The sequence below is a fragment of the Chrysemys picta genome, chromosome 1 (genome assembly GCF_011386835.1).
Source record: "Chrysemys picta bellii isolate R12L10 chromosome 1, ASM1138683v2, whole genome shotgun sequence".
NCBI classification, from domain to species: domain Eukaryota; kingdom Metazoa; phylum Chordata; order Testudines; family Emydidae; genus Chrysemys; species Chrysemys picta.
In genome coordinates, this window is record NC_088791.1 from 98,914,705 (window position 1) to 98,933,302 (window position 18,598).

The 18,598-nt window shown below is 48.2% G+C and overlaps 1 protein-coding gene across 5 annotated transcripts in view; it reads right to left on the reverse strand.

Annotated features, from left to right (window-relative positions):
* The window catches only part of CRY1 (cryptochrome circadian regulator 1), a 440,250-nt gene that overhangs the window by 352,387 nt on the left and 69,265 nt on the right, over positions 1 to 18,598 (reverse strand). For 3 of the 5 annotated variants that reach the window (XM_042843604.2, XM_042843603.2, XM_005300804.5), the window contains one exon: positions 13,845 to 14,533. The exons of the other annotated variants lie outside the window; for them this stretch is intronic. The gene's annotated coding sequence lies outside the window, so the exon portion shown is untranslated. Of the gene's footprint in view, positions 1 to 13,844; positions 14,534 to 18,598 lie in introns of those variants that run through there. 5 annotated transcript variants of the gene reach the window in all.

An 18,598-nucleotide genomic window follows, 5' to 3' on the forward strand; every position in this document is an offset into this window, starting at 1 on the left:
TGCTAGCCATCCTCGTCTCCTGGCTGCTCGCCAGAAGACGGTGCAGTACGACTGCTAGCCATCCTCGTCTCCTGGCTGCTCGCCAGAAGATGGTGCAGTACGACTGCTAGCCATCCTCGTCTCCTGGCTGCTCGCCAGAAGATGGTGCAGTACAACTGTAGGCAGGACTGAATCTCCATGAGACAAAACTTAAAAAGAGAATGACCTGGAGTCACTCCCATTTATGTCCAGGTGCCCCTGACAGACCTCATCGAGGTCAGCTAAAAGTGCACCCAGGAGACGACGATGATGGCTACCAGTTGTAATGCACCGTCTGCTGCCAGAAGGCAATGAGCTGCTGCTGTGTAGCAAAGCAGTGCCACGTCTGCCAGCACCCAGGAGATGTACGCTGACGGTGAGCTGAGTGGGCTCTATGTTTGCCGTGGTATGGCGTCTGCACGGGTAACCCAGGAAATAAGGCTCAAAATGATTGTCTGCCGTTGCTTTCACAGAGGGAGGGAGGGGGGCCTGATGACATGTGCCCAGAACCACCCACGACAATGTTTTTGACCCATCAGGCATTGGGAGCACAACCCAGAATTCCAATGGGCAGCGGAGACTGCGGGAACTGTGGGATAGCTACCACAGTGCAACGCTCCGGAAGTCGACGCTAGCCTCGGTACTGTGGATGCACTCCGCCGAGTTAATGGTCTTAATGGTCTTGAGTGGGGACACACACAATCGACTGTATAAAATCGATTTCTAAAAAGTCGACTTCTATAAATTCAACCTAATTTCGTAGTGTAGACATACCTTTAGATTTTGCAGCATTGTACGCCACTACCTTGTCTAGCTTATCTTCGAAAAGCAGGGCTCTTGTGATTTTTGTGGAGCACTGCACCTGCTTAGAGTGGCTAGCCACCTTCCAGAGATGGAGCCATAGGTGGCTGGAGATCCTGACTTTGGCTGCGAAGAGAAGGTTATTCACTTTGGGCAGTAACTGAGGCTCTTCGAGATGGTTGTCCCTGTGAGTGCTCCACTTTAGGCGTCTTGGTGCACTGCGCTTCTAATTGGACATTTGTAGTAGCAGTGCCCTGGTTGGCTGTGCACATGCGGCAGCCATCTCGCACCACTCCGAGCAGCTACCCTGCAAGCGCAGCCAACCGTCCCCCAGTTCCTTTTCTACCCCAGAGGATTGAGATGAAACTCCAAAGTAGAGGGGAGGAGGGGGGTAGTGGAGCACCCACAGGGACAACCATCTCGAAGAACTCAGTTACTGCACAAGGTGAGTAACCTTCTCTTCTTCTTCGAGGAGTGTCCCTGTGTGTGCTCCACTTTAGGTGACTGTAGAGCAGTGCCCCTCAGTGGAGGGTAGGAGTTGATTTATGTACAGTGGAGAGGACAGATAGTCCAAACTGCGCGTCTGCAGCTGATTGTTGCTGTAATGCATAGTGCTTGGTAAAGGTATGGGCTGATGCCCAGGTAACTGCTTTACAAATGTCCGTAATGGGCATATTATTGAGAAATGCTACAGATGTGGATAGCGCCCTAGGGGAGTGTGTGCCAAATCCAGAGGGAGCTTCCATATTATAATTTTGGTAACATAACTGGATACATGTAGATATCCATTTAGATAGCCTCTGCTTGGAGATCGTTTGACCCTGAGAGCATTCTGTTGTGGATATGAACAGTCTGGAAGATTTTCTAAACATTTTTGTTCTTTCTATATAGAACGCTAGGGCTCTGCAGACATCCAGCGTATGGAGGGAGGCCTCCCTGCTGTCAGTATGGGTTTGGGGGAAAATACAGGTAAGTAAATGGGCTGATTAAGGTGGAAAGAGGAGGCAACCTTGGGTATGAACTTGGGAGGTGGTCGTAGGATTACTTTGTCTTTGAGGAATATGGTATAAGGTGGGTGTGCCATTAGGGCACCCAGCTCTCCCATTCGTCTTGCTGACGTGATGGCCACGAGAAAAGTGACCTTCATGGATACATGTAACAGTGAACACATCGCTAGTGGTTCAAAGGGGGCACGGAGGGCACGGAGAATGAGATTGAGATCCCACATGTGGGTTGGGTCCCATAGTGTAGGGTAAGTGTTCTCTATGCCCTTGAGAAAGCGTTTAGTCAGTGGGTGAGCAAAGATGGTTACTCCATCCACCTTAGAGTGGAAGGTGGTGATGGCTGCTAGATGTACTCTGAGTGAGCTAGTAGATACTGACCCTAAAAAACTGGGCCTATGTAGTTGAGGATTATAGGTAGCAGGGCCGACTGTGGAGTAATCTGCTTGTCTGGCATTAGATACAGAATCGTTTCCACTTGTGGGTGTATGTCTTTCATGTGGTCAGTCGTTGACTGTTCAGTAGTATGTCTTGTGCTTCCTTAGAACAGTGGGCCTCAAGTCCCGTCATCCATGGATCAGCCAGGCCTTGAGATGTAGTACTGAGATGTTGGGGTGACGAAGGCGACCTGCGTCCTGTGTCAACAGATGAGGCACAAGGGGAAGGGTTTGTGGTGGTCTCACAGCCATCTGTTTCAGGTATGGAAACCATGTTTATCTGGCCCGTATTGGTGCAATAAGGAGGTCTCTGGACTTGTCTTGCTTGATCTTTTGTAGGACACAATAGAGGGATTGGGGAAAAGGGATACATTAGTAGTGCCTTCCATTTCATAAGAAAGGCGTCTCCCAGAGAGTTGTGGCCCAATCCAGCTCATGAACAGTATTGCAGGCACTAGGGTGACCAGACAGCAACTGTGAAAATTCAGGACCGGGGGTGGGGGGTAATAGGCACCTATATAAAATAAAGCCCAAATATCAGGACTGTCCCTATAAAATCGGGACATCTGGTCACCCTAGCGGGCACTTGGTGTTGTGTTTCATTGCAAAGAGATCTATTGAGGGGAATCCCCATTGTCTGAATATAAGTTTTATTATTCCAGGATCCATTTCCCACTCGTGGGTCTCTGAAAAGTTCCTGCTTAGGTCGTCTGCTGTTGCATTCTGCCATCCGGGCAGGTAAGATGCTATGAGGTATATGTTGTGGGAGATGCACCAGTGCCAGAGGTGGACTGCTTCTGCACAGAAGGGATAAGATCGGGCCCCCTCCTTGGCGATTTACATGAAACTATGTTTCATAGTCGTCCAGTTGTCCATAAGAATCTGTACAGTCCTGTTGCAGATTAGGGGGAGAAAGCGTTGGCAGGTGTTTCGGATTGTTCTTAGCTCCAGTAGATTTATGTGAAGATTGGATTCCTCTGGAGACCAGCGACCTTGAATGGTATTGTCTCAAGTGTGCTCCCCATTCCACCAGAGGTGAGTGTTACCATTGGGGGTTTTTGTTGGAAGGGGACACCTGGGCAAACATTTGTATGTTTTGTCCACCATAGGAGCAAGTCCTTTACCCTGTTGGGCATTGTAAGACGTCTCTTGATGGAACGTTTGTGTGGAATGCATACAGTGCGGAGCCAGGCCAGTAGGCATCTCATGTGGAGCCTGACGTGTTTCACGACAAGCTTTGTAGCAGCCATGTGCCCAAGTTGTAGGCACGTTCTGGCGTACGTTTGTGGGCTGTCTGACGGTTGTAATTAGGTTTGTTACGGTCAGGAAACATTGCAGTGGTAGGCGTGCTGTTGCTGTGTGGCAGTCGAGGTGTGCCCCTATAAACTCCAACTGTTGGGTCAGTGTGAGTGCATTTTTGAAGGTTGATTTGTAACTCTAGGTCTGTAAACAGGGTTATAGTGGTTCGAGTGGTGTCGACTGCTGCCTGGTGCATTGGTGCTTTTAGAAGGCAGTTGTCTAGGTAGGGAAAAATGATGACACCCTGCCTGTGAAGGTATGCTGCTGCAATGGCGGGAATCTTGGAAAATGCCCTCAGGGCTGTGGAGAGGCCGGAGGGGAGCACTTAGTACTGGTAATGCAGGTTCCCTGGAGTGAATCGTAGGGATCATCTGTGTGCTTGGTGAATCGTAATATGAAAATAAGCATCATGTAGGTTGAGGGCTGAGAACCAAGCTGCTTTCTCCAATGCTGGAATTATAGTTGGAGAGTCACCATCTTGACTTTACAAACTTGTTCAGTTTTCGCAATTCGAGAATGGCCTCCATCCGCCTGATTTCTTCTGGGTGAGGAAATAGTGAGAATAGAACCCTCTGCTCCTGTGCTGAGCTGGCACGGGTTCCACGGCACCTAATTGGAGGAGATGTTGTACTTCATGCTCCAGCAGGTGCTTGTGAGAGGGGTCCCTGAAGAGGGACGGGGAAGAGGGATGGGTAGGTGGAATAGAGATAAAGGGAATGGAATAACTCTTCTGAATAATTTCCAGAACCCATTTGTCCGTGGTGATGGTTTTCCAGACTGGGTAGAATGGTGACAGGCGGTCTCCAAATGGGCTGGAGGTCGGATGTAACTCTGGTATTGGAGAATGTGGGGTTCTCATGTCCTCGACCAACACTTCAAAACGTTTGCCTCGAAGTGGATGGTTGAAACATAGATGATGGATCTTGTGGTTGTCGACACCTCGTCTGCCTTTGTTTGTGGCGCTGGTCGTAGTATCTCTGAGGCTGGGCGTATGGGGCAGTTCGGAATCTTTGGTTGCAAAATCTGCCCTGTTTCTTTTTGTTTTCAGGGACATATATTCCGGGAGTCCTTCAAGGTATGCAAGGACACATCCGCGATGTCTGCAAACAGCTTCTGGCCTTCAAAACATAGATCCTCCACAGTTGCCTGAACTTCTCTGGGAAACCCGGAAAGATGGAGCCAGGAAGCCCTACGCATGACTACGGACGTGGCGATGGAACGAGCCGCCGTGTCAGCTGAATCAAGTGAAGCCTGCAGGGCTGTTCTGGCAATGAAAGAACCTTCTGTAATGTTGGCCTTGTATTGCTCTTTTTTGACTGTTGGGAGATGATCAATAAAGGTTGACATTGGCAAAAACATGTTGGGTGTGTATTTGGTTACTAAGGCCGAGTCGTTGGTATACAGAATTGGAGGGTAGCCGATGAGTAGGCTTTCATCCCAAAGAGGTCTAGCTTTTCCAGTCTTTATCATAAGGGGTGGTTTTAGACTGAAGTTGTTTCCCCCTTTGGTTAACCGCTTCCACCGCTAATGAGTTTGGGGTAGGGTGGGTAAACAAAAACTCAGCCCCCTTAGACGACACATAGTACTTCTTGTCAGATCTTTTGCAAGAAGGAGGGGCTGTGGCAGGTGTCTGCCAGGTAATTTTCGCCAAGTCCATAATGGCTGCATTGATGGGTAATGCAACCTTGGCTGCCGGAGAGGCTTGAAGTATGTCAGTCAGTTTATGCTGTATCTCAGGTAGCTCTGCCAGTGATAGATCAAGGGAGTCAGCTACCCATTTAAATAAGTCCTGGAATGATTTTAGTCCTGGCGGCATTATTGTTTCGTCTGGTGACAAGGACGAAATGTGGGTAGGTGGGAGGGTATCGCCCTCAGGGTCTCCCACTTCCTCCTCCAGTGTTTCTGCAGGTGCTGGGGCTGGTGGCAAAGGTGATCGCGTTGATCTGTACCTGGGTGGATTGGGGGGCCTGATGTTCTGTGCCCTGTATAACACCCATGGGTCCCAGTATGTCCACTTGGGTGGGAGTGCCATGTAGGGGTCACACCCATTGTGGAACTTGCCATCCTCTCATATCGATGGGTGTTTGCTGCCGTGAGGGTCCAGATTTGGGTGAGGAATGGTGTGGGGTGTACATTCCTGTCTCCACTTCTGTCTCCTCATTGCTGGAGAGAGAAGGGGCTGAATCAGTGGGGGTAGCTGTCAGGCTTGGTCCCGGTCTGGCTGGGGTGCCATCGGTGCCAAAAAGCAGAGTCCCTGGAGTGGAAGAAACGAGGAGGGAGGTCCACCTGACTAATTGTTGAGGCACTAGAAGACTCGGCACCGAAGGAATCAGCGGTAGTATGGCTTGCTGAATTGTATTGGTGCAGCAGGTGGCACCATTGTGCTGCTTGGTGCCTAGTGTTTCTTAGGTTCCACCGGTGCCGATCGAGAAGGCTTAATTTTGTTATGTGTGCCTCCATGAGAGCTAGACCAGAGGTTCTCAAACTGTGGTCCGTGGACCACCAGTGGTCCGCGAGCTCCATTCAGGTGGTCCACGAATAGTTTCCCTCTAAGGTGCGCACCTGGGCAGCCACCCACCTAATTAGTGGAGTTGCACAGGCGTGGCTCCACTAATTAGGTGCTTGGACCCTGGAGAAGATGTGGCCTTGGGGGAATAGAGGGTAAGTGGGAGACGGCAGTGGGGTGAGAAGACGGGGTGGGGGAATTTCGGATGTGCAGGGCTGCGGCGGCAAGAGAAAGAGGTGACTTTCCCCAGCTCCAGGGCTGCAGCTGCTGAGGAGAGACGGTCCTCCTTCCCAACCTTGGCTCTGTGGCTGCTGTCGCGGGGGAGAGACCCCCCCCTCCCAGCCCCAGCTCTGGAGTCCCCACTTCTTCCCAGCCCCGGGGCTGCTGCAGTGGGGGAGACCCGCCTCCGACCCAACCCCAGCTCAGGGGCTGCTTTGGCAGGGGAGAGAGGGCACATCCATCGCATTAGAAAGGTAAGACTACTGATATTAAAATATGAGTTGTGCTTTTATTTGTAGAACAAAAAAACATTAATTTTTTTATATATAGTGGTTTTATCCAAAGCGCTTTACAATAGTTAACTAATGGTACAAACAACATTTGGAAAGATCATTGCCGAGACCCTCAGCAATTTTCAAGTGGTCCGCGAAAAAAAAGTTTGAGAACCACTGAGCTAGACCACATGGGGTCTTTAGCTCCTTGGGACGTCTCGGTAACAGCGGTGCCCAGTGCTCTCAGTGCCATCGGTACCTGGGCAGTTTCTGCGGTTGGAGATCGCTTTTTTTGAGGCAAATCTCACTGTGGTGAAGATTGAGACCGCTTTCTCATGGCTTTTTTAGGAACGGGGTCCTTAGTAGCTGTTTTTGAGGAGGATCACCTGTCTGACTCAGGGTCAGAGGCTGGTCTGAGGGATTTCTCCATCACAAGTTTAAATTGGAGATCCCTAGCCTGCCTTGTCCTCGCTGTGAGCTTTTTGCAGTGGAGACACTTTTGAGTTGAGTGTGTCTCCCCCAGGCAACACACGCACTATGCGTGGCCGTCTGAGACAGGCACGGAAAGTCTGCAAATCAGACAGCGTTTAAAAACTGGAAAGCTAGGCATGTCTAAGAGGCTATGCTGGAGAAAGAACGGGGATAGTCCCGTTCTAATGCCTCTTTTAGTAGGCGACTGCCCACCTCAGGCGGTGGGGGGGGGGGGGGGGTAAAAGGGAAAGAAAAGCTCTCTCTTTTTAAAGAGGGGTAAAAACACACATTTTAGGGAGAAATTAATAAGAAAGGGTAATAGTTGGAAAAAGACACTACACTAATAGAAACAGCTAAAACTGTTGGAAGTGCTGCTGTTGTTCCGACCAAAGCCAAGGGTGGTAGAAAAGGAACTGGGGGACGGTTGGCTGTGCACGCAGGGTAGCCGCTTGGAGTGCGCAAGACAGATGCCGTACATGCACGACCAACTGGGGCACTGCTACTATAAATCTCTGATTAGAAGCGCAGGGCACCAAGACACCTAAAGTGGAGCACCCACAGGGACACACCTCGAAGAAGAATCTTATGTCCACTGTGGTGTGAGGAGGGAAACTTCTTTAAAATAGCCCCAAAGTCAGGGTGTTCTTTGGCCTAAAATACTGAGATCTTCTAGCCAAACAAAAGAGACTCTCACAAAGCAAGCAGCTGCTAGGGATGCCCTGAGGGAGGTGGAGGAGACCTCAAAGTCTTTTTTGAGAGTGGCCTCCATTTTGACTTCTGTAGGGCCCTTAGGATAGAACTCCTTTTCTGAGGGGAAAACCATATTGTTAAGCCAGGGATGCTATGGTTGCATCAACTTTTGATATTTCAGTAATTGGGACTTTTGGTTCCTGGATCCTATAGAACCTAAGATCATTTATGTTGATGTACTTAGACTTGTCTGGCTTATCCCGTTCATCCTTAATTACCTCCACGAAAGAGGCGTGTAGGAAACTGTGACCTGAGGGAGGATATTGAGGGGAGAAAGTTGCTCAGAGGCTGACTCTCAGGATTTTTTTAAAGGTTGAATCTGAAAAGTGGATACAATCTTGCTGCCCATGGCCTCAAATTTCTCAGGGAGAGAAAAAACAAAACAAAAACAACAAAAAACCTTTGCTGAATCTTTCCCCAGTCCTCTCCTCTCTATCTCAAGAGACCCCTGGGAACTTACTCCCTGAGTCAGCTGACTGGGATCCTTCTCATCCTTAGAACCTCTCCCTGCTCTGACCGTGAACTCCTAGTCCATTTCCCCCACATTGAAGTCATGGTTGCTTCAGTGGATAGGGGATCTCTCATGCATGGCCAACTCATAGCCCTCAGACCTAACAGAATTAGGGACAGAAGGCTGGCTGCAGGCTGGGCCCAACTCACCATTTACTGCACTTGGGAGATAGTCTCACAGCCAGAGCACCATTTGCATTTCTTTCGGTGCTTTTTAGGGTGCTCTGCCATACGTGGAAGGTGCAGAGGAGTCAGCATGGGGACAGTACAGCTGAGGCTCTGGGTGGTTCCAACACCTGGTTAAAAAAAAACTGACCTGAGGGGGGCAGGGAGAGGGACTGGGAGGAACTCACTGTTCACTCCACCCCAAATTTTTACAAAAAAGCCCACTTTAGGCCAGTATGAAGGTAGGAACTGTAAAAACTGCTGTCCACATGCTGACACAGAGGCAGAGAACCTGGACGCAAACAGGATCTGAGGGGGTGTGGCTAGACAATGCTGCTTTGAAACCTTGATCCACTTCAGTGAGCTGCAGAGAGAGGAGAGCAGTCCAGATGTAAAGAACTGTGGGAGATGCTAGGCCGCAGAATGGCTCCATCTTTCCATCTGTGGGTTCCTTAGGTTAGAACCCCCGCCCTCTGAGGAAGTAAATATATCCCTGACGTACCACACTACTGCAGTGTCAACCTTCGGTATCTGAACAACAGAGCCCTTGGATTTTTAAATGTTACAGGTCTGTCGCATCTTACGTGCATTTAACATGCACGAATTCAGCTTTATGCAATCGGCAGAAAAAAAGAGAAAAATAACAATTTAAATACTGTTCCTGTAGTGCGGGCGATTCCGCCCGCCATTATACTCAATGTAATTTTGACTATACGCGGTTTTCGCTTTACGCACTGACCGCGGAACGTAACCCCAGCGTAAGATGAGACAGACCTGTATTAAGCCTTGCCCTTACCTGGCTCTCTCCATTCATCCCTCATCACGGTGACGTTGTGCAGTCTATATGGTTTTATAAAAATATAAGTGAGTATAATGTAACTGGGATATGCTTCATGCAAAAGGTCTCTGGTAAGGTATCATTACAAAGCTTATAATCTACTAGGTGTGATCATCCTATTTGTATAGATGTACCACTCTTGTAGCTAATACTAGAAATATAAAATATAACTCTGAGGTCCTATTGTAATTATGCAAAGTGTGGGCCATTAATGGTGGTTTGGAATCTTGATGACTCCCATTAATCAGGACCATTGTCTGCAGATGGCCGTGTTTTACCTGTGAGTCTTCCTGTATATGTGTGTGCTGGCAAGTGGGTAATGAAGCCTTGCAGTGACATGTGATCATGTCACCTGAACTGGAATCCATCTTTAACCTTGTGCTTTTCCAGTGAGGAGGGGTGGAAACCCAGAGGGACAAAGGATTCCTGCCTTATGCAAACGAGCTATAAAGAGGTGGAACAGAACAAAGAGGGGGAGAGAGCCATCATGAAGAATTCCCTAGCTACCACCTGAGCTGGAACAAGAGCTGTACCAGGGAAAGAATTGTGCCCAGGCCTGGAAGGTGTCCACTGTGAGGAAAAAAACTTACTGAAGCATCTCTGAGGGTAAGATTATCTGTATTTATTTTAATTAGACACAGATTTGCGCATTTTATTTTATTTTGCTTGGTGACTTACTCTCTTCTGTCTGTTACTACTTGGAATCACTTAAATCCTACTTTCTGTATTTAATAAAATCACTTTTTACTTATTAACTCAGAGTATGTATTAATACCTGGGGGAACAAACAACTGTGCATCTCTCTCTATCAGTGTTTCAGAAGGCAAACAATTTATGAGTTTACCCTGCATAAGCTTTATACAGGGTAAAACAGATTTATTTGGGTTTAGACCCCATTGGGAGTTGGGCATCTGAGTGCTAAAGACAATCGCCCTTCTGTGAACTGTTTTCAGGTTAACCTGCAGCTTTGGGCCAAGTAATTCAGACCCTGGGTCTTCGTTGGAGCAGACAGGAGTGTCTGGCTCAGCAAGACAGGGTGCTGGAGTCCTGAGCTGGCAGGGAAAACAGGAGCAGAAGTAGTCTTGGCACATTAGGTGGCAGCTCCCAAGGGGGTTTCTGTGATCCAACCCATCCCAATCACTGCCTCGAAGAAGGAATGGATGGGGAATTGTAACCTCAAGAGAGGATTCTGAAGGGAAAAATTTACTTTGAGGCTTACTCACGGGAGTCTGCTCAGGTGTCGGTGCCAGACTGCTCACTCACCTTTCTGAGTGGAGGAGTCAGAGAACTCAAATCTCCTGGATTTGTGTTTTTTCTTCCCCTTTTTAGATTTTTAAAAAACTCTTAGCACATCTTGGGTGCGTAGCAGCTCTACTATGGCTTTGGTGAGGCCTTTTGCAGCTTGCCTTACCTTCAAGAGATCAGTCTCAGAACTCTCCCCCACTGGGTCCCATTCCCCTGGGAGAAGGGAGGAACTTATTGGAGTTCTCCGGGTCAGCTTGGGAGGCTGACTAGAACCTCTGCTGCTTTCACTCAGGGTGCTCAGGACAAACTTTAAGACTCAGAGCGGAGGGAGTCTTGTGGCCCCACAGGCCCCTATGTTCTGAAAGGGTCCCCTGGAACTTATCCCACGTCAAGTGACCAGGGTCCTTCTTGCTTTTGGAGCATCTCCTTGCTTTGAGTTCCTGGTCCAATTTCCCCCCGCTGGGAGTCGTGGCTTAGTAGGTAGGCAGGGGGACCCCACCTGTCTGTCTGACTCCTAGTCCCAGGACCTACGGGAGTTAGGGATAGAAGGCTGTGTGCAGGCTGGGCACCTACCAACCCTGGGAAGGCTGACTTACATATAGAGCACAGCCTGGATTTAACCCAGTGCTTTCTTAGCTACTCTGCCATGCCTGTAAGGGTGCAGTGCAGGCTCAGGAAGAGTTAAATGACCTAAGGAGGAGGAAAGCTGAGGAAGGAAAACACTGCTCCCCACTGCCCATGGACAAAAATGTTAAAACTGAAGGAGTAAGGAAGGCCAGGAGCAACAGAAACCATCACTGTCTGCTGGTGCTGTGGAGGCAGAGAAACTGGCAGCAACCAGGAGAAAGTGGGAAGGGCCACACCACGCGGCACCAAAATGCTGATCCGCCTCCATGAGCTGCAGAGATAGAACAGCCCAGATGTCCAGAATTATGGGAGACAGCGGCACTGGGCTGCAGAATGTTTGGATGGTAGCATTTGTTCTCAACTGGGACTGGTACATAACTTCCAATAAGACTTTGTTTCAACATAAGGTATTTTCAAAAACATTTCACACTTTTATTCTTTGCTCTTCAAGTTTTTAGAACCCTAAAATGAGCAAAATGGGCATAAGGTTCCTTTGTGTATTTTGGTGGTTTTGTGCATTACTAGGAAACTGCTATATTCTGCTTGAACTAATTTAGGAAAAATGCCTCACATCTGGTTCTCTGTTTTATTGCTCAGTAATTTGCTTGAAGAACACTCAAACACTCTGCACTTCAAACAGTGGATTCCACAAAGAACATAATGTGAAAAACAAGTGGTATTTATTTAGTAGTACTTTTGATTAAATTTTCTCTCTGCCCAAAACAGGTTGCTTATATTAATGTAATTGTATAGAAGAGGGTCTAAAATGATATCACACTATAGGGGCACTGCACCACCTTGTGAAGTATGGCACTTGGTCCTAGACAAGTTGCCAACATAACATGCTATATGGGTTTGGTTTGAATTTGTAACTTCAAGTCAACACATAATGCTAGAGAGAAAATGCTTATGACTAAATGTCATCTGAAAAGATGTTGCTAAGAACAGATCTTAGCAACTCAAATGAGAATTTATTAGTGTATCCACCAAAACAGCTAACTGGCCTTGCTGTATATAAAATGTAACAATTCAGGTTGTTCCTTCTGGGATCCTTATGTTGTTGGAAGATTTCTAATCTTTGCAATTCCCCCAGAAAAGTTCAGATTGAGGCAAACTATTGAGTGGATTTGCAGAAACCACCACTGCTGCAGATGAGCAAACTAATTGCAGTAAGGAAAAGGTGGCCCACTAATCTGCTGAGTTACTCTTGTAGTTGTAGCACAGAACAAGGCATTTAAGCCTATATAAAGCATCCAGTAAATGAGGTAGGAGTCCTGTGGAAAAAATAGTATGCAATGTGCACAAGGGGTCTGAATTAAGATTGCACAGGCAACTTAATTCTAGCATTTCCTAACTTTTGAGTCCTAGACTTTGCAACCTTGCGTTCTTGTCACATGGGTTTTTCATGATTAGATTTTAAATATCTATTTCAACAGATGGGCAAATTGTATACGGATAATTTTTAGCTCTGCTACTATGAAAAGTTATGGAAATAATTGAAGAGGAAGCCGTGCAGTCAACCATTCTAAATCTGAAGCTCATCTCTTTCCCTCTCCCCCAAAGAAGTTTTTCTGGGTAATCATCACCGGAGCAACAACTAGGGTTACCATATTTCAACAAGCAAAAAAGAGGACAGGAGGAGCCCCGCCCTAGCCCCGCCCCTGCCCCTCCCACTTCCCACCCCCCAGAACCCCCAACCCTCCCCCCGTTCCTTGTCCCCTGACTGCCCCCTCCTGGGACCCCTGCCCCTAACTGCCCCCAGGACTCCACTCCCTATCTAAGCCTCCTTGCCTCTTGTCCCCTGACTGCCCCAACCCTTATCCACACCCCCACCCCCAGACAGACCCCTGGGACTCCCACGCCCCATCCAACCACTCCCCACCCCCTGACAGCCCCCCCCAGAACTCCCAACCCATCTAAACCCCTCTGCTCCCTGTCCCCTGACTGCTCCGATCCCTCTCCCCACTCCTGCCCCCTGACAGCTCCCCCCCAGAACTCCCAGCCCCCTACCCCCCCGCTCCTTGTCCCCTGACTGCTCCGATCCCTCTCCCCACTCCTGCCCCCTGACAGCTCCCCCCCAGAACTCCCAGCCCCCCACCCCTCCACTCCTTGTCCCCTAACTGCCCCCTCCTAAGACCCCCCCCAACTGCCCCCCAGGACCCTACCCCCTACCTGTACCCTGACTGCCCAAAACTTTCTCCACTCCCCCCCCAAAAAGCCCCCCCCCGTTTCTTGACTGCCCCCTCCAGAACCTCCCTGGCCCCCTTACCCTGCTGCTCAGAACAGGGTGTTGGGCTCTGTGCCAGCCAGACACATGGCTGAGCTCCCCAGCACAACAAAACCCGGTCCCTGGCCCAGCACAACAAAACCCGGTCCCTGGCCCTGCACAGGGCTGCGGGACCGGGCTGCAGGAGGAGGAGCTGCTGCCGGCTCAGAATGCAGGGAGGAGGAAGCTGCTCCGGAGTCCAGCCCGGGACTTTCCTGCAGCCCTCCCAGCCACTCGCTCTGCTCTGCCGGGGGAGGGGGGAAATCCCAGACATTTTGAGTGCTTTACAAATTCCCCCCGGACGCTATTTTTAGCACAAAAAGGAGGACATGTCCGGGTAAATCCGGACGAATGGTAACCCTACAACAACGAATAGTGTACATGCACACAAACACACACACACACACACAAAATCAATACATATGTATATACATTTTTATTAAACAAGGTAATTTTAGCTTAACTGAACAAGGCAATGGGAAATACAAGGACTGGACATATACATGACAACTTTACAACTTCTTGACAGAAATAAATGGCTTGTGACTTATATACAGCTGCATTTAATAGAGGTTACAAGTCTACTGTATTTTAATTAAACAAAATCCTACGCTCTTACATTATGAAAATATGCAGAAGTTGGATCATAGAGGTTAAAATCCTGTCCACTCTAAAAATATTAAGTCTAAAAACCTCCATACCTTCCAATTACTGCCCACAAAGTTTCTATTTTACAGAACCACCATTACTTTACTGTCTTTACTGTTACCATACATGAAATATCAAAAATATATTGATGAGTCTATCACTAATCATGAATGTTTGTATTTACATTCAAGTTAACAAATTCCTCACCAAATACTTTATATACAAATCTCAATTTGCCCTTTATGAAAGTCATTAAAAAGTTAAAAACCATAAAAATGCCAATTAGAAATAAAGCATTCCAAAAACTGAACTTGTTTACAACAATTCAGAACATTTGAAACAAATTTATGAAAAATGTGTTACTTTAATACAAGTATTATCACAATACTTTAGCTCCAATACAGCGCAACAAAATTTTGCCTTCAACACATTCTGTGCGGCATCTTCCCTTCCAACAATGCTGTAGGAAAAAAGAAATTAAGTAATCAATTGAGGAATAATATTTTTGCAGATCCCGGTACATCATCATATAAAATGTATGTTTTGATGATATCTTTACAGTAAACTGGCCAATAAACATAGCCCTCTTACTAGATTACTATGATGTGTACATTACATTTAACTACAATTTTACAATGACAGCATTTCAGTAGAGTCCGGGAAGAGCATATAATACATCTTAAACAAAATGAAAACTGACATTTTAGACAAGTGGGGTCTCCCAAAAGTGCAACTGTGCTCACAAGAAAAATTCACCACAAAAGACTGAAAGATGGGGAATTTCTTCAGGAGTTGTGGAAGAAATCCAAATCCAAATCCAAACACACACACATCCTGATGTGTAGTCCATTAATTTTGACAGGGGAAAAAGGTTTTCTTTCTTTCTTTACACACATGTTCATCCAAACTAGACTACAATGTTCACAGAAAAAATAAAACGAAATTTTGAAAATTTCTGGTCACCGAGTGGCTGAGAGTCCAATCGGCAGCTACAGAAAAACATGATGTAGAAAAGAGGCATGCAGATCTCCTTCCATCAGTGTTTCATACCATATATAGTGTCTTGTCCATTGGGCCAACACCTCATTCATTGGGACATATAATGACTAGCTAGTCTACTGCTTTCAATAAGTTCTCATTTAGGTCCATGTGACTTCATGTATCTCCTCCAAATACCTGTACAACCGGAGTCACATTCCTAAAAGAGAATTTCTTTTTCTTTGTAATACACTTGTGATCTACATTATAGACCAAGCAATAATAGGTAGAGTCAAGTGGAGCTCAGCAGCCATTTACTGATTTGAGATTATAAAACAATAGAGATTATACTTTCAAACCAGTAATGCCTAACCTAGGAGTTTAGAGACACTCATCAAGCCCTAGAGTAGGAGGGTCCAAAGTTGTTCTTCAGAGTTTACATAGTTTCATGAAGAGTGAACTTAGATAGAAGAGAGGGTTACTCACCTTGTGCAAAAACAACGAGGATTCCTTGTGGCACCTAAGGCTTGGTCTACACTACCCCCCCTAATTCGAACTAAGGTACGCAACTTCAGCTACGTGAATAACGTAGCTGAAGTTCGAAGTACCTTATTTCGAATTAGTTCAAACTTACCTTGGTCCACACTCGGCAGGCAGGCTCCCCCGTCGACTCCGCGGTACTCCTCTCGGCGAGCTGGAGTACCGCAGTCGACGGCGAGCACTTCCGGGTTCGACTTATCGCGTCCAGACTAGACGCGATAAGTCGAACCCAGAAGTTCGATTTCCAGCCGTCGAACTTGCCGGTAAGTGTAGCCAAGGCCTTAGACACTAACAAATTTATTTGGGCATAAGCTTTGGTGGGCTAAAACCAACTTCATCAGATGCATCAGAAAGCTTATGCCCAAATAAATTTGTTAGTCTCTAAGGCAGAGGTGGGCAAATTATGGCCCGCGGGCCGGCTGTCCTGTCCAGCCCTTGAGCTCCTGGCCGGGGAGGCTAGCCCCCAGCCCCTTCCCCCCCACAGCCTCAGCTCGCCATGCTGCCAGTGCTCTGGGCCGTGGGGCTGTGAGGTCCTGCTGGGCAGCGCAGCTGCGTGAGCTGTCAGGTGTAGTGTATTAAATTGCTCCCCATAGAAATGTGCTATTTACGGCGCACCAAGTAGTACACAGTTAGTAGCACATTCCTATGGGGAGCAATTTAATACACTACACCCGGGTAGGGAAGGCTGTAGCTCCCCAAACAGCCTGGCCTCCACTTCCCATCATCCCCCTCCCACTTCCCACCCCCGACTGCCCCCTTCAGAACTCCTGACCCATCCAATGCCCCCTACTCCTTGTCCCCTGACTGCCCCCTCCTGGGACCTCACCCCCTGCTCCCTGTCCCGACTGCCCTGACCCCTATCCACATCCCTGCCCCCTGACAGGCCCCCAGGACTCCCATGCCTATTCAACTCCCCCTGTTCCCTGTCCCCTGACCCCCCACAGAACCTCGGCCCCATCCAACCGCCCCTGTTCCCTGTCCCCTGATGGCTCCCCGGGACCCCCTGCCCCTTTTCCAACCCCTTCCCCCCATTACCATACTGCTCAGAGCACCAGGACTGGCAGCCATAAGTAGCACATTCCTACAGGGAGCAATTTAATACACTACACCGGCCCTCCATACAGTTTTGAAACCCCAATGTGGCCCTCAGGCCAAAAAGTTTGCCCACCTCTGCTCTAAGGTGCCACAAGGACTCCTCGTTGTTTTCGCTGATACAGACTAACACGGCTACCACTCTGAAACCTGTCACCTTGTGCAGTAACTGAGGTTCTTTGAGATGTGTCCCCCCATGGGTGCTACACTGTAGGTGTGGCAGCACCTTTGCGTCTGGAGTCAGAGATTTTCCAATAGCAGTGCCCGTTGGACCACACATGCGTACCTCTCCTCCCCCGCGCTGTGCGCAGGTAGTATAAATAGTGCGGTGTGGGCCGACCGCCCTCAGTTCCTTCTCTGCTGCAGAGCCCAAACGCTACGCTCCGAAGCAGAGGGGAGGAGGGCTGTAATGGAGCACCTATGGGGACACACATCTCAAAAAACCTCAGCTACTGCACAAGGTGAGTAATCCTCTCTTCTTCTTCGAGTGATGTCCCCATCACTGTAAGTAACTATAAAGCAGTGTCCCTAGCTGGAAGGTTGGAGCTTCGGAGTGGCTGGTATCACGGAGGACAGGACTGTATGTCCAAGAATGGTGTCCATCGAGGAATTCTGCAAGATGGCGTAATGTTGGGCGAATGTATCAGAGGATGCCCATGCGGCAACCTCGCATATATCTATTACGGTAACATTATTGAGGAATGCAATAGAGGTTGAGAGCGCTCGTGTGGCGTGTATCCTGATAGAGCCAGGTGGTTGCTTATTGTCAAGTTCATAAGACAGGCATATGCACTGTGAAATTTATTTACAGAGGCGTTGTTTAGCTATAGCGGAGCCTTTAGCATGTTCGGCAATGGATATGAAAAGGCAGGCGAGTTACTGAACAGTTTGGTTCTATCCAAACAGAATGACAATGTGCATCTAATGTGTGGAGAGCTGCTTCTTGGTAACTGTGTGGTTTGAGAAGGAGTAATATAGGCTTGTTTAGCTAGAAGGACGTTATAACTTCAGCAGGAATTTTGGGAGGGGATGGAGGGTCACTCTGTCCCTATAACACGTTGTATATGATGGATATGCCATAAGAGCTTATATTTCTCCCACACGTGGTGCCAATGAGGAAGGCCATTTTCATTGCTAGATGAAGGAGTGAGCAGGTTGCCATTGGCTCAAATAGAAGTCTAGTCAGAGAGCATAGGACTAGGCTGGGGCCCCAGGGTGGGATGAGGGGGACATATATCAGGGTAAAGGTTTCAAACACCCTTAAGAAAACGTATGACAAGGGTGTGTGCAAACACTGAATATCCCTTGACAGGGCAGTGGAATGTGGTAACTGCAGCCAGGTGCTGTTTGAGTTGAAGGAGGTAGTCCAGTATGAGAGGGAATAGCATGCGACCCCCCCTTAAATATATATAAAAAAAGTGGTTTATAACACCATTATAAATGCTGGAGGCAAAGCGGGGTTTGGGGTGGAGGCTGACAGCTTACAATCCCCCATGTAATAACCTCGCAACCCCCTGAGGGGTCCTGACCCCAAGTTTGAGAAACCCTGCCCTAGTGAATAGCGTCCCAGGCCTGCTCTGGAACAAAACTGAGGTCAACGGGTGTTCTCCAGAGTGGTGAAAAGGTCTATGGTGGGGTGACCCCCATCGGTGGAAGATGGGTCGGAGTGCTCTCCTGTTGAGCTGCCATTCGTGCTTGTGAGAGAAGGTTCTGCTCAGTGTATCCGCTCTCATGTTCTGAAGTCCAGGGAGATACGCAGCAGAGATGGAGATGTTGTCATGGATACACCCATTCCATAGCTTGATCACTTCTGAGCGTAGGGAATGGGACCTGGCACCTCCTTGCCTGTTGATGTAATACATGCAAGCGAGGTTGTCCGTCATTACTTGAACAGCCTGGTTTCTGAGGAGTGGTA